Here is a 14,765-nt window from a genome sequence, read left to right on the forward strand (position 1 = left end):
GTGTGGGAAGCAGGGACAACAGATCAGAGACAGTTTATTGTGGAGAAGCCCGGGGGTATTTTTACATTGCAGGATGATCCTGGAATAATAAGCAGAAGGAAGCAGAATTATGTAACTAGAAAAGCCATCACAAATATTTTTTCAGTGTTATGAAACTGAAAATCAATTTCACTTAGGGTAAATCATCTTTGTGACCATTTCCATGTCAAATTATGTCAATAGCGAAATTTGACCAGGCACCTCATATTGTGAATTTCTCAAGCAATATCAATGTGTCTTCTGTATCCAGGCCATAAGGGAAGACGTTATTTCTCATGCAACATTTCTTTTGCAGTTCTACAGGGGTACTTCAACCATGCTGTCCAGGGGATTCTTGTAATAGAGACTCTCCTGGAACAATGTGGTCTTAATACCACATTGCTGAACAAAGTGGGCTGCGAGAATGTAAAATACTCACAGAAATCACTGCATCCTTCTCGGGCCTGACTTTACTGACTGCCTGACTCTTCAGTCTGATGCCCCCATTCCCTGCTGAGGCACAGCCAAGTATGAAAATGTGCAATGCCGCTAATAACATGACTGAGGTCTAACACCTCAGTCGCAACTAAATTTTGATGCTGTGGAACAAAGACCAAAACAGTTGTTGTTTCGCTACATCAGTACCTCTCCAGATCACCTGTTAGGATGCACTGGAATTTCTCAGCAATATGTGCTTTAGCTGGATTTGGAGAGAAATATTCAAACCAGTTGTCACCATAAACACCCAATTCTTCACTTTGTGAAATGTGGTGGAGATGAGAAATGTAGCATTAATATAAACAGTTTTTTTCTCTTTCTAGTTCTACCCCTCTACTCTCTCTGTTAATTGGTCCCTCCTTATCCCACAAAAGGATATAGTTTTATCAAGAACTTCCATTCTCACAACATCCCCAGTCATGGACTAAAACCAGAATCCCCCCTCTACTGGCACGACACATTGATGCACTGATATGCTGTTTCAAAAGGCACACCTTATTTTGAATTCTTGAGCGGCTGCCAAATACTTTTCCAATTGTGGCACCAGTTATAGTTTAACTGGTATAGACATCTGAAATCAATCACTCATTAAAGCTTTTCCTCTGTGTGTGTGTTGGGGGGGGGGGGGGAAGAGAGGGCACGATCAGGGGGAGGTGGGGGGGGGGGTGAAGGGGTGAAGGCTTCTGTGTTTACCTAATTTCAAAATAGCATTAGTTGATTGATTTATGTTTTACTGGAGGCATAAATATTATTCAGATTTAAATACATTTGTTTTCCTTTCATTTAAACTGACTGTCAGAACAAGTGATATGATGGTTCCAACTGCCACATTGACATTGTGCTTTTGGTCCTAACTATAACACTATGGAATTATAACACTGCTGTAACATTCAGTCCATTGTGTAGGTACAGAGACTAGTAATCAGCTTTAGGGTGAGCAATAACAGCTGATCAGAATACTTCAGTCATGGCACAGAATACATCATAATGCCCACATCAGGTACATAGACTATAATATATCTGCTCTCTTTTTCTTCTTAGATGGTCCCTTGGGATGGAGGGTGACTTACTTCAATTCTGATGTTGTAGATTCTGAGGAAGCCAATGTGGCAACTACAAACTCTTCCACTGACAGGGTGGGTGATTGGTTTGTTTGTGAGGTGGTGCACTCCTTCAGTCAGTAATGCTGAGCTTCTGTATGCTTCCGATCACTGACCATCGAGGTTCTCAATACCACTTTGAATTGGCCAGGGATTCCCAAGTGTTAATGGTATTTATGCAGTGGGAGCTAATAGCTAATCATAGCATAAACTTTATAATGTCATGTTAATGGACTGCTCCACATAGAATATTTGCTGCAGACTGCTCTGAAAAATACAAAAGGCCAAATTAAGAGTAACTAATGTAAGATAATACATTTACATGTAACTCTTTATAATGCTGAAGATTATGGACCAGGCAGGTTATTGTGCTTTCACAACTTTAAAGAATTGTACTAGCTTTGCTGCCATTATGAAATATAAAAATACTTCCTTTATATCATGTCTTTCAGCACCCAAGACTACAAGATAACAATGGATAAGCAAGATCATTTGGTCCTTATTAGTTCACGCTTCCAGAGCTCACAATCTAATTGTTTTTTATATTAATCAAGGGTTTTTGATCTCAAGTACTTTTTCCCCCAAAGTCCTCTTTGATGGAAGGCTTTTGATCTGAAAAATTTGCACTGTTTTTCCACTCCAGAAATGCTACCTGAGCTAATGAGTATTTCGAACATTTTCTTTGTTAAGTCAGTTGAAAGTGTCAGTCACTCATTGCATGATGCAATAAGTATCAGTCCTTAAGTTATCTTCTTGTAATTTGAATATTCATCTTCCTTTGTTACTCTTACAATTTAACTTCAAATAATTCTGCATTTACTTCATCTATCATGTTTTACCTTATATAAATAGATAAAAATCATCTCAGTTGCATTCTTGAAAAGCTACCATTGTTCCATTCCTTTCTGATACCTTTGTCCACCATCTCCCATGTTTTTTTAATGTGACTGAACTAGGGCATGTTGTTTGAGGTCTTTGCACAAGTTCTATAATTTTAGGGGTGTTTCTTCCAATTTCCTCTCAATTTAGTTCATTAGAAGATTTGAACCCTTTGCATTACTATTATTTTTTGCTATAGCACAGAAGGAGGTTTTTCAGCACATCAAGACTGCACTGGATCTATGTTAGAGCAATTCAGCTATCTTACTCTCCTGCCCTGCAAAGTTTTCCTTTCAGATATTTACCCAGTTCTCTTTTGAAAGCTACAGTTGATCCTGCCTCCATTACCACCCTTGGCAGTGTGTTCCAGCCCCAAACACACACTGCATTAGAATTGCTTTCCTCATGTTACTTTTTGTTCCTTTGCCAATTATCTTCATTATATAGTTATTAACTCTGCCATTGGGAACAACTTCTCTTCATCTACTCTGTCCATACCCTTCATGATTTTAATTCTATCAGATCTCCTTGCAACTTCATAAGTGGGATACCGTAGTGGTCCAAACACAGAGACTGCTCAGTCCACTCCTCCAAAGTGGGCCCCTAGCTTCCTGCCTTTGACCAGTTCTGAATCCATTTCCAGGATTATTCTGAATTCCTAATAACTTGAGTTTAACCTAAAACCTCTCAAAATGGGGTATATCAAATGTCTGTTCTAAGCCTAGGGTTTTCCACATTCCACTTGAGATGTTACTTCCTCATTATTATAACATCTGAATCCACGTTGCTGTGACTTATAGGGTTAATATTATTCTTTCATCTCTTCTGTAATTGCACTTGAATGCTAATGTTTCATTTGATGACCACAAAAAAATGGAACAACACGTATACTTCTGCGTAAAACAAATCACATAACCTTGATCATTAATCTGTTTAGTGGATCATGCCAGTTTTTGCAAACAGCATGTGATAGAACTACAGATCAGTATCAAAGTCACAAATAACATTTCAATCTTCTGATATTATTTAAACCAGTTCTTGTTGCTATAACAGCCATTAAGAGCATATGAATCAGTTATTAACATATCAACCTGTCCATCAGCACAACTACTATAACAATAGCCTACATAGCTAAGATTATCTTGTCACTTTAGATGGTTTTGTATAGCAGAGATCCGTGAATTATAGTCACTAGTCAGCAACTGAATACATTTATTTTAACGTTTATTTAAAAAATGTTGACAGGTTAAACATAAAATATGAGATGGTTGGCACATAGGAAGGATGTGATTGCACTGGCAGAGGTGCAGAAGAGTTTGAGACTGGATAGGCTGGGTTTGTTTTCTTTGGACTGGAGAAGGCTGAGAGGTGACCTGATTGAGGTATACAAAATTATTAGAATCTGATAAACTTTTCTCCTTAGCAGAGGTGCCTATTACCAGAGGGCATAGGTTTAAGAAAGAGGGTACAAGATTTAGAGGGGATTTGAGGAAGAAATTTTCAGTCAGGAGGGCGCCTGAAGTCTGGTATGCACTGCCTAAGGAAGTGGTGGAGACAGGTTACTCTCACAACATTAAGAAGCATTTGGACAAGGTGAGACAAATAGTCCTTAACCATGCTGTATGGCTCTGTGACTCTGTCCTGATGAATTGTGAGTCTATGGTAGATAGAGTGGAAATGTCAAATACTAGAGGGCATCGTTTTATGATGAGAGGGAGAAATTTTAAGGTGGATGTGCGAGGCGAGTTTTTTTACACAGAGAGTGGTAAGTGCCTGGAATGCACTGCTGGGTGGTTGGTGGGTGGGTGTATGCAGATATCATAGACACATGAACATGCAGGGAATGGAGGGATATGGATCATGTCCAGGCAGATGGGATTGGTTTAATTTGACATCATGGTCGGCATAGACATCATTGGTCGAAGGGCATGTTCCTGTGCTGTAATGTTCTATGTTCTATGTAAAGGGGTCTTCTATAGCTAAATGGCTTGTAACATACCTGGAATAAATTTGCTCAGTAATCTATCAGATGAACTCCAAGTTTCTCAATATGTGACCTCAAACATAATTGCCCTGAAAATTCTCCAACATCCTGCTCAAGAGGGAGATTTGCAAAACATGTTATAAAGACTAGTTAGATTAGGTCTCCTCCATTTTCTTCAGATTACCTTGATTTCCTATTGGTGTGAGATAAGGGGAATCATCATGGAATTGCATGGCCACCTTGTTTTCAATATATTTATTGTGTTTCTTTTCATAGATTATATGTGTTAAACTTTTCAAAATTAAATATATTACTTACCAAATAACTGCTAAAAATGATGTTAAGTGAGGGTTTTCCTCAGAACAGAAAATATGGAAAATGAGGTCGATTTTCACCTGATGAGTTGCGGGACTAAGATTAACAAACCTGAGCAAAAGTGGAGGATGAAAAATACTTTGTGCTTGTGTATTTTAACATTGCACCAAATGATGTATCTTAAAAATGAAGAAAACCATTTCATCCCTCTAACACAAATACACCACTAGGAGCTTGATTCTGAATAGTATTTTATTTCAGTTTTGCTTCATTAGCCACATTAGACAAGACCATGCACAGATGCCCTTGCTGCATACACTGACAGCAGTAAGTCACTGTAATTTCCTATGCTATGATCATTAAGTTTTAGATATAGAGTTGGGAAAGATACCAACTGTAGAGGGGCTGGGGAGAGGGCTTTATTTGAGTGGTTTATTATAGAAAGACAATGGTAGAGACTGCAAATGGTTTGGTTATCTGTCCTATTGGTCAGAGACCCAAAGTTGGAAATGAAGGTGAAAAACTGGGTTCAAGTACCACATGTGAAAGGAGTCAGGTGAAAATATTTGTTCTTCACATCAAATGCATGTGAAAAATCTTTAATATTTTAAATTTCCTATGCATATTTTACAGCAACATCAATATTTCAGTTGGATTGAAAATTTAGTTAATTCATTAACCTGATGTATCAACCATTATTGGTATTAAATTTTGCAATATATAGCACCTCAATAGATAATATTTTAATTTAAGCCTTGAGCTCCAATTACAATTTTTTATGTAAAAGACATTAAGCAGCTCCAGGAACTGAATAAACAACAGCTCCATGTTCTGTTCAATGTCTGGATTCTGAATTCTGACTGAATTCATTTATGCAATGATTAGTTCAGTGTTGATAATTGTTTAAATTGGAAAAAAAAGAATTGGAGTGAAAATGTACAGTGGGAAAATGAGGTTAAACATTTTGAACAACAAAATATAATCAATAATATACATAGATAAATGGGAAAAGCAGGGCAGAGAAATTTAGAACAGCTTGGTGCCACAATATTTGGTGGCACATTGTATTACTGTTCCAATACACGGTACTTCAGTGCCAGCAGACAGTTTCACACCTGTGATTGCCCACATGGTAGGCTATGCTGCCAAAGCGGAGATGACTAGATGCCTATAAATTCCCCAGAGGGTTATAATTACTGGTGTTGATCTTCTCCATGTGCTACATCAATTGGCTGCATTTCTGGACGAGAATGTTCAAACTGAAATATTCATGATTGGTGAGTTAGCTATACATAGGGGAATGGTTTGGCACTGTAAACAGGCTGAGAGCTTGGTAATGTGTCTGCCTTGTGTTACCTATATTAGGATGCCAGATTCTTGGAAAGTAACATATTCTAGAGGGATTTAAAAGGGTTTAGAATCAATTTGAATTAACATAAAACCAGCACAAAATTAAACAAAATCAAAATGGAGATGAATAGAATTATAAAGCTGAACATGGCCACAGGGTGAGTGGAGCCGCCCTATCTGTGATTTTTCAGGTGCCGTATTTTAAATTTTTTCATATAATATTGTTTGTTGGGCTTAACGTTGTTAAGGGAGATTAGTGACAGACTATTAATCCTTTGAATATACTCTGTAATACTGACAAGTGTGCCTCCCTTTGTTTGATACAGCAATAAATTTAGCACAGTTCTGTAACAAAGATTCTGTGATCATCAGTTGTTAAGCACATTGAATTGAAATATGCAGAACAGAAAGGTCCCAAATTGAACTATGGGCTTGAGCCCACTTAATTATTTTGGCTCAAGAAACATTTTGGATGTTATAATTGACTTCAATGGTTAGGGCAAGCATTATGCATCTAGTGACCCCTACTGGATCTGTGTAAATGTGCAGATTTTGCACTCAGATGAGATGATGCACACTGGAAATATAGATCAAAATGTACCGACTAGTCTTAGACATGAAGAACCACCAAGGTACTGGAGGAAGGCAGGTAGGATTTCTTTATCTACAGCTCAACACGAGGAAAGAGTTAGAGGTAAGCTTAGGACGGTTTCCCCAGGTTAAACCTCTTGTCCAGTAGTGAGTAGACAATCAAATGCCTTTTCATTTAAACCAAAGAATATTAACATGATTCCTTTAATGTACACTGTTTAAATTCATGGTGCAGACCCATGAACCATTCTGAGATAAATATTCCTTTCCATTTCCATCTTCCTTGAGCCTTTTAAATAAAATTTTGCAGAAAATTATTCATGTCAAACAGTGGATGTATTTTTTTCAGTTTTACAAAAGAGAAATAGATTGAATGGCAGAGAAACAGAAGAATGTTTTTTTTTCTCTCTATGATCTGTATTTATATGTGGACCAAACTGATGGAATAAAGGCCTTATCTCTCCAATTGGAGTAAGGTATCTATCTGAAATGAATTTGGGTTGTTTTAGGCTGAATTTAGCTCTTGTTGGGTATGAGTAAACTACATAAATTACCTGGAATGTTGCACTATTTGGAAATGAACCAGTCATCTCACACATAGCAATCACAGCATCAGATGGGATAAAACCATTACACTACTTTAGTAGGGGTTGCTCTTTCAGAAGTAGCCATTGAAAGCCAATCTTGATGGAGATCCAGACCTCATTTATAAGCTTTTTTTTAAACATTAGGAGAGTGCAGCTGACAGCATCTCTAGGGTTCTTTCACGGTTAGCTTAAAAGGATTGACCTCCATTGCTCCAGGAGCGGATTTGACCCAGATATTTCAGGATCCCAAGGGCTGCCCTGACATTTCTGTCTAAAAATAAAAGATAGCAACCAGATTGTCTTGCTTTTTAGCAGTGGTAATAATGGCAATACATCTTTAAATAAAAGTCTAGGCACTAGATGAACAAGTTGGAATGGATTGTGGAAATTGTAGGAATCCATTTGAATTCAGTGCCAATAGAGTCCTTGCCCTGATACCTCAACATCAGCAAACTACCTGGCCCACACATACTTGATGCTGAGACAATCAACTACACTTGCCTCTCTTTTTAGCTAAAAGATAGGTAGAATTCTCTGCCCAAGGCAACTGTGGAGGCTCAATCACTGAGCATATTCAAAACAGTGATTATTGCATTTTTTGATATTAAGAGAACCGAGAGATGTGGGGTTAGTCCAGGAAAAGCCAGGGTCTCAATGAATGGTGCACAGGCATAAAGGATTGAATGACCTACTCCTCTTTCCCTCCTTCTATTTCTTACGTTCTTATGGAGATAAAATATGGGAACAATAGTTTATATTCACATCAGTGTTTTATTTTGCAAAAAAAAAATGAACAGTAATAGGCATGCTCTAGGATGTCAAAAAGCAAAACATGCTTGCTTCTTCACGAAAGATTTTAGACAATACAAAAAGCTTTAGAGAAAGCAAAAGTAATTGTTATTACAGCATCATGGGAAACTTCACATTTAAGATTTTTAACAAGGTCTGGAAAATAAAGATTCCTGCAACAAAGCAAAGTTAAAAGTATTAAGCATAGAGGTACAACTAAATCTGTCCTGTCAATATTACTCAACAATTTCAATGTAAAAACTCGATGTCAAACAACAGTTAATTCTTCTACTAATTGTCATTCTTCAGCTATGTTTTAAATTGCAGGTTAGTCAATTTACCACTGTGCTAGTAGCATGCTCAGTGCAGTTTCTGATTTAAAGGAAAATTCCCTTTTAATTTAGTGAATACTTTAACACAATTTCCCTGATGCAAAAAGATTGGTTTGGAAGAATGATTGAGGAAAAAAGCTTGGGACTATTCAGCTTTGAAAGGGGATAACAGGGAGATGACTTGATAATATCCAAGATCATAAATGGAACCAAAAAGATAAATCTGGGGCATTACAATATTGTGGTAGTATAAGGAAAGTACAGTGATAGACACATTTAGGTCTGAATTCAGGAAGTTTCTATTTTCACACAAATGATTAATGTGAGGGTAAGCAAATTATTTAAGAAACATTTGAATACCTTAATGAAAGAAAGGCAACAATATTTTTTTGTTGGAAAAAGGTAAGCTAGGTTGTTTGTATCTACCATGAATGTACTTTCTTTTTAACAAGTTGTGAATGTATTAGATAATTAGACCATAAGACACAAGAGATGGCAGATAATGGAATCTGGAACAAAAAAATAGCTGGAGGAAGTCAGCAGGTCAGTCAGCATCTGTGGAGGTAGAGGGATAGTCTACATTTTGGGTCAAGACCCTGCATCAGGACTGAGAGTGTAGAGGGGAGATAGCCAGTGCGAAGAGGCAAGGGGGAGGGTGTTGTGAAACAGATCCGCGATCTCAAAGGGCAAGGACTCTGAACACAGTCTTGGAGGTAAATGATTTATTTACAAAGACAAATGCAGGGAAAAGGTAACGGGAACAACACACACGCGCGCATGGTTGATAGCGAGCGTGGGAGAATTGCAACAGGGGTAAAATACACACATGCACACACACAACAAACTGGGTACATACAATCACGGAAAAACAATACGATACCTGCCACCCCCTTGACTCAGTGCAGGCACAGCTCTATGCTACCAGGGATACTAACTTATTTCTCCAGTGCCATTCCATGGTTCCTTGGCCTGGGATGAAGCAGATGTTCCTAACCCTATTAAACAGTGTACACCTTACCAACAAGGGATCCCTTAAAGACAAAAGAGACCGAGCCAAGCACATGTGGCACTCTTTATAGTGCTGGAGGGCTGGGGGGTCCAGCCCAGGTAATTTAAAAAGGCCAATGGCCCGGTGCCAGCAAGGACTAATTGATTACAAAGGCCAGTGGCCAGGTGTGCACTGATAGGATGGGGCCAAACCTTGATTGGCAGTGGTGTGTCTTCCAAGCAGGTAGGGGCAGTGCTGTCACGTGACAGCCACGACCTTCCACAATACAGAGGGGTGAGCAGGAGCTGGCAAACGATAGGCAGAAGCAGGTGAGGAGGGAGATGGTAGGCAGATGGAGCCAGGTAGAAGGAGGGGAGTGTGGAGGTAGAAATAAAGGCTGGAAGTTGATAAGTGGAAACAACAAGGAGCTACAGATTCTGGAATCTGAGAAGTAAGGAAGGTGATATGTGGAACTAAATAAGGGAGAGATGATGGGCAGATAGAACCAGTGGAGAAGGGTATAGAAGACCCGGTGGGTTAAGTGTGTGGGTAATAGGCAAATGGAATCAGGTGGTGGAGGGGAAAGAAACTGGATTACGGGGGGCTGGGATTGGGGGGGGGGTAGGAGATGGTTGGAAAGAAGCGTGGGTAGTGAGAGAACGTGAATGGGTCAGAAGGAGAGAGAAAGGAGCACAGGGGGTGTGGGTTATCTGAAATTGGAAAATTCAATGTTCATACCTTTGGGTTGTAGACTATGCAGGTTGAATATGAAGTATTGTTCTTCTAGTTTGCATTTGGCCTCACCCTGGCAGTGGAGAAGGCTGAGGACAGATCAGTGGGGAAATGGGAAGGGGAGTTGAAATAGTATGCAACTGGGAGCTCAAGGTGGCATTGCAAACCGAGCATAGGTGCTCAGCAAAGCAGTTACTTAGTCTACGCTTGGTCTCGCCGATGCGGAGGAGGCCACATTGTGAACACAAAATGCAACAGTTAAATTGGAGGAGGTGCATGTGAAACTCTGCCTCACCTGGAAGGGCTGTTTAGGCCAAAGTCGAGGTTATTGTCATATGCACAGGTACATGTATGCACAGGTGCAATGCAAAACTGTGCATACATGTACTTGTATGTCCTTGGATAGTGGTGAAGGAGGAGGCATTGGGGCAGGTGTTCTCCCCACCCCCGCAACAGAGCAGAGATAGAGTTCCCTTGGTCCTTACCTTTCACCCTACCAGCCTCTGTATCCGGCACATCATCCTTCGTCATTTCCGCCAGCTGCCATGCAATCTCATCACCAGCCACATCTTGCCCTCCCCACCCCTTTCTGCTTTCTGCAGGGACCACTCTCTCCATGAGTCTCTGGCTTGCTAATCCCTCCCCACCCCTAGCACTTTTCCCTGCAACCATTGGAAGTGTAACACTTGTAGTCCTTAAAATTAAGGAGATTAAGCAGTTATTTGATTTGGTTTTCAAAATATTAAAGGGGATTGATGCAATGGGTGGTGAGAAATAATTTCTATAGCTTTGGAACTGCGGTATTAAGGAGCATAGTCTAAAAATTAGACCCAGGTTTTTCAAGAATGAAGTTAGAAAGCACTTCTACATCCGAAGGTTGAAGCTTGCAACACCTTTCCACAAACAGCAATTGTTGACAGGTTATCTTTTAATTTTAAACTGGAGAGAAGGGGATTGATGGGCCTTAATTAAGCAAAGGTATTAAGTGATGAGGGGAAAAGGTAAGTAAATGGAATTAAGTCACAAGTCAGCAATGATCTCATTGAATAGCAGAAGAGGCCTGAAGGCTGATGCATTCATGGATTTTCTGAGATTGGTAGTGGAACAGTTCAGGAGGAATTAAAACTAACCCTCCCAGCTTTACTGTTTTTGCCCCTGAAGTATTATTGCTGTCTCTGACCCAAGAGATTTATTACGTGCACAGAATTGATCTAGATTTACCACTCTGCTGACATTTTTGGTTGCAACAGTTTGGATAGGTTCTTCATTCACAATTTCAGTCCATACTAGAGGAGAACATCAGAATTATAAATACAAATTGGTTATCTTTGGCCTTTGTTAGCAACATGGGAAACTATCAGCTTTATGGCAAGTACTTACAAAAAGAACTATAAGTAGTCAATAAGTTATGAGGTTTTTTTTCTGTAATACCTTAGCTGTGTAGGGAGCATTCTTTTAACCAAGCTGTTCTGTTTGCATATCACATCTATGTGATCACAAGAAAAATCTAACTCGTATGCCCTCTGGTGGCTGATGAACATTACAGAGTCCATGCTGAAATTTCCAGATCATTTTTCAGAAATAGAGAAGCAGCTTACAATTTTGCAAAGATTAGTTGTAGGCCATAAAATTGGGAAAATTTTATATTAAAAAAGTGAGGCCATGCATGTAAGCTTACAAGAAATATACAGGTTGAAAGAATTTCTGGAGTATGTAGCTAAGATAAACATTGGTCTCTTGCAGAATGAGAATGGGAATTAAAAATGGGAAATAAGAAAACAACAAAGGCTTTGAACTTTTATATCTGTTGTCATAGTGGAAGACACTAAAGGCATCCAATTAATAGTAGTGGATCAAGAGGAAATAAGGAAGGAAGAACTTCATACTATACTACCACCTGAGAAGAGGCACCAGGCAACCTAACAGAACTAAAGAGTGACAAGTTTCCTCTAACTGATAGTCTGCATCCTACAGTCTTAAAAGATATTACTACAGAGATGGTGGATGCATTGTTTGCGATCTTCCAAAATTCCTTAGGTTCTGGCAAGGTCCCATTGCAGATTGGAACACTACAAATGTAATGGTCATATTCAAGGAAGAGGCAGGCAGAAAGCAGGAAACTATAGGCCAGTTAACCTAACATCTCTGCTAAATGTCATACCACTGCATCTTTCATAGTGGATTCTTTCATAGAGAAAATGATGGAATGCATTACTAAAGATGTAGTGGTTGGACATTTAGAAAACCATTACGTAGTAAAATAGAGTCAACATAGTTTCATGAAAAGAAAATCATATTTGACAAATTAGAGTCCTTTGAGGATAAAATGTGCATCATGGATGAAAAGAAACAGGTGGATATAGTGTATCTGAATTTCCAGAAGGCATCTGATGTCACATAAAGAGTTACTGCACAAGGTAAGAGCTCATGGCATTGGGAGTAATAAATATTAGCATGGATAGGTCTGGCTTACTAACAGAAAGCAGAGAATCTGAATAAATGGGTCAATTCCATGTTGGAAAGCTATAAGTAGCAGGGTACGATGAAGATCAATGTTGAGACCACAACTATTTACAAGCTATGTTATTGATAAATGGACTAAGTGTATTATAGCCATATTTGCTAATGAGGCATAGGTAAGTGGGTAAGCAAAGTGCGAGAAGCGTGTCAAAAGTCTGCAATAGGATATGGACAATTAAGAGAACGGGTAGAAAGTGGCTGATGAAGGTTGTCCATTTTGATAGGAAGAATACAAAATGTGCGGAATATTGTTTTGCACATTTGCACAAAATGTGCAGAATATTGAAAGGGTAAGAAGCAAAGATGGAAAGTTTAGGGAATCCTAGTTAATAAAGGATATTTAAAGTTTGATCAGGAGAAAGGAGGAAGCGTATCTTAAGTAATGGGAAACTGATATCAAACAAGTCCTTTGAAGTTTATAGGAGAGAAAAAAGAAATTAGAAGGGCAAAAAGGAGCCATGAAATGACCTCGCTAAGTAGGATTAAGGAGAATCTTAAAACCTTTTGTAAGTATATTAGAAGCAAGAGGATAGCTAAAAAAAGGAGTAGGTCCCTTCAGGGACCAAAGGGGTAATCTATAGGTGGAGCCAAGAGATATGAGCGAGGTCCTAAATGAATACTGGTCATTGGTACTCCCGCATGGAGAAGGACAAGGAGACACTGATATTCTGGAGCATGTCTGGGTGGATTAGGGTGGATAAATCCCCAGCACCTGACGGGATCTATCCCAGGATGCTAAGGGAAACAAGGGAGGAGATTGCCGGGGGCACTGATGGAGACTTTTGCATCTTTTCTAGTCACAGGTGAGGTACCAGAAAACTGAAGGATAACAAAGTTGTCCCTTTACTCAAAAAGGATAGGAGGGATAAGCTGGTGAGCCTTCTGTCAGTGGTGGAGTAGTTGTTGAAGAAGATTCTGAGGAACAGGATTTATGTTTACTTGGTAAGGCAGGGACTGAATTGGAAGAGTCAGCATGGTTTTGTGCAGGAGAGATCACGTCTCACAAATCTGAGTTTTTTGAAGAGGAAACTAAGAAAATTGATGAAGGCAGCATGGTGGACATGGTTTACGTGGACTTCATAGAACATTGCAGCACAGTACAGGCCCTTGTTATGTTGACATTTCACCCTGCTCTAATATCTGTCTAACCCTTCCCTCCCACATAGCCCTCCATTTCTCTATCATTCATGTGGCTATCTAAGAGTCTCTTAAATGTCCCTAATGTATCTGACCCCACAACCTCTGCTGGCAGTGCGTTCCACGCACCCACGACTCTCTGACATCCCCCTTATAGCTTCCTCCAATCCCCTTAAAATTATGCCCCCTCGTGTTAGCTATTTTCACCCTGGGAAAAAGTCTCTGACTGTCCACTCGATCTATGCCTCTTATCATCTTGTACACCTCTATCAAGTCACCTCTCATCCTCCTCTCCAAAGAGAAAAGCCTAAGCTCACTCAACCTATCCTCATAAGACATGGTCTCCAATCCAGGCAACATCCTGGTAAATCTCCTCTGCACCCTCTCTAAAGCTTCCACATCTTTCCTATAATGAGGTGACCAGAACTGAACACAATACTTCAAGTGTGGTCTAACCAGAGTTCTATAGAGCTGCAAAATTGCCTTGCGGCTCTTGAATTCAATACCAAGACTAATGAAGGCCAACACGCCATGTGCCTTCTTAACAACCCTTTCGACCTGTGCGGGAACCTTAAGGGATCTATGGACGTGGACCCCAAGATCCCTCTGTTCCTCCACACTGCTATTAACCTTGTATTCTGCCTTCAAATTCGATCTCCCGAAGTGTATCACTTCACACTTTTCTGTGTTGAACTCCATCTGCCACTTCTCAGCCCAGCTCTGCATTCTATCAATATCCTGTTGTAATCTACAGCAACCTTCTACACTATCCACAACACCACCAACCTTTGTATCATCAGCAAACTTATTAACCCACCCTTCCACATCCTCATCCAGGTCATTTATGAAAATCACAAAGAGCAGGAGTCCCAGAACAGATCCCTGCGGGACACCACTGGTCACTGACCTCCAGGCAGAATATGCTCCATCTACCACCACCCTCTG

Source organism: Pristis pectinata, chromosome 12 (assembly GCF_009764475.1).
Source record: "Pristis pectinata isolate sPriPec2 chromosome 12, sPriPec2.1.pri, whole genome shotgun sequence".
Classification (NCBI taxonomy): Eukaryota; Metazoa; Chordata; class Chondrichthyes; order Rhinopristiformes; family Pristidae; genus Pristis; species Pristis pectinata.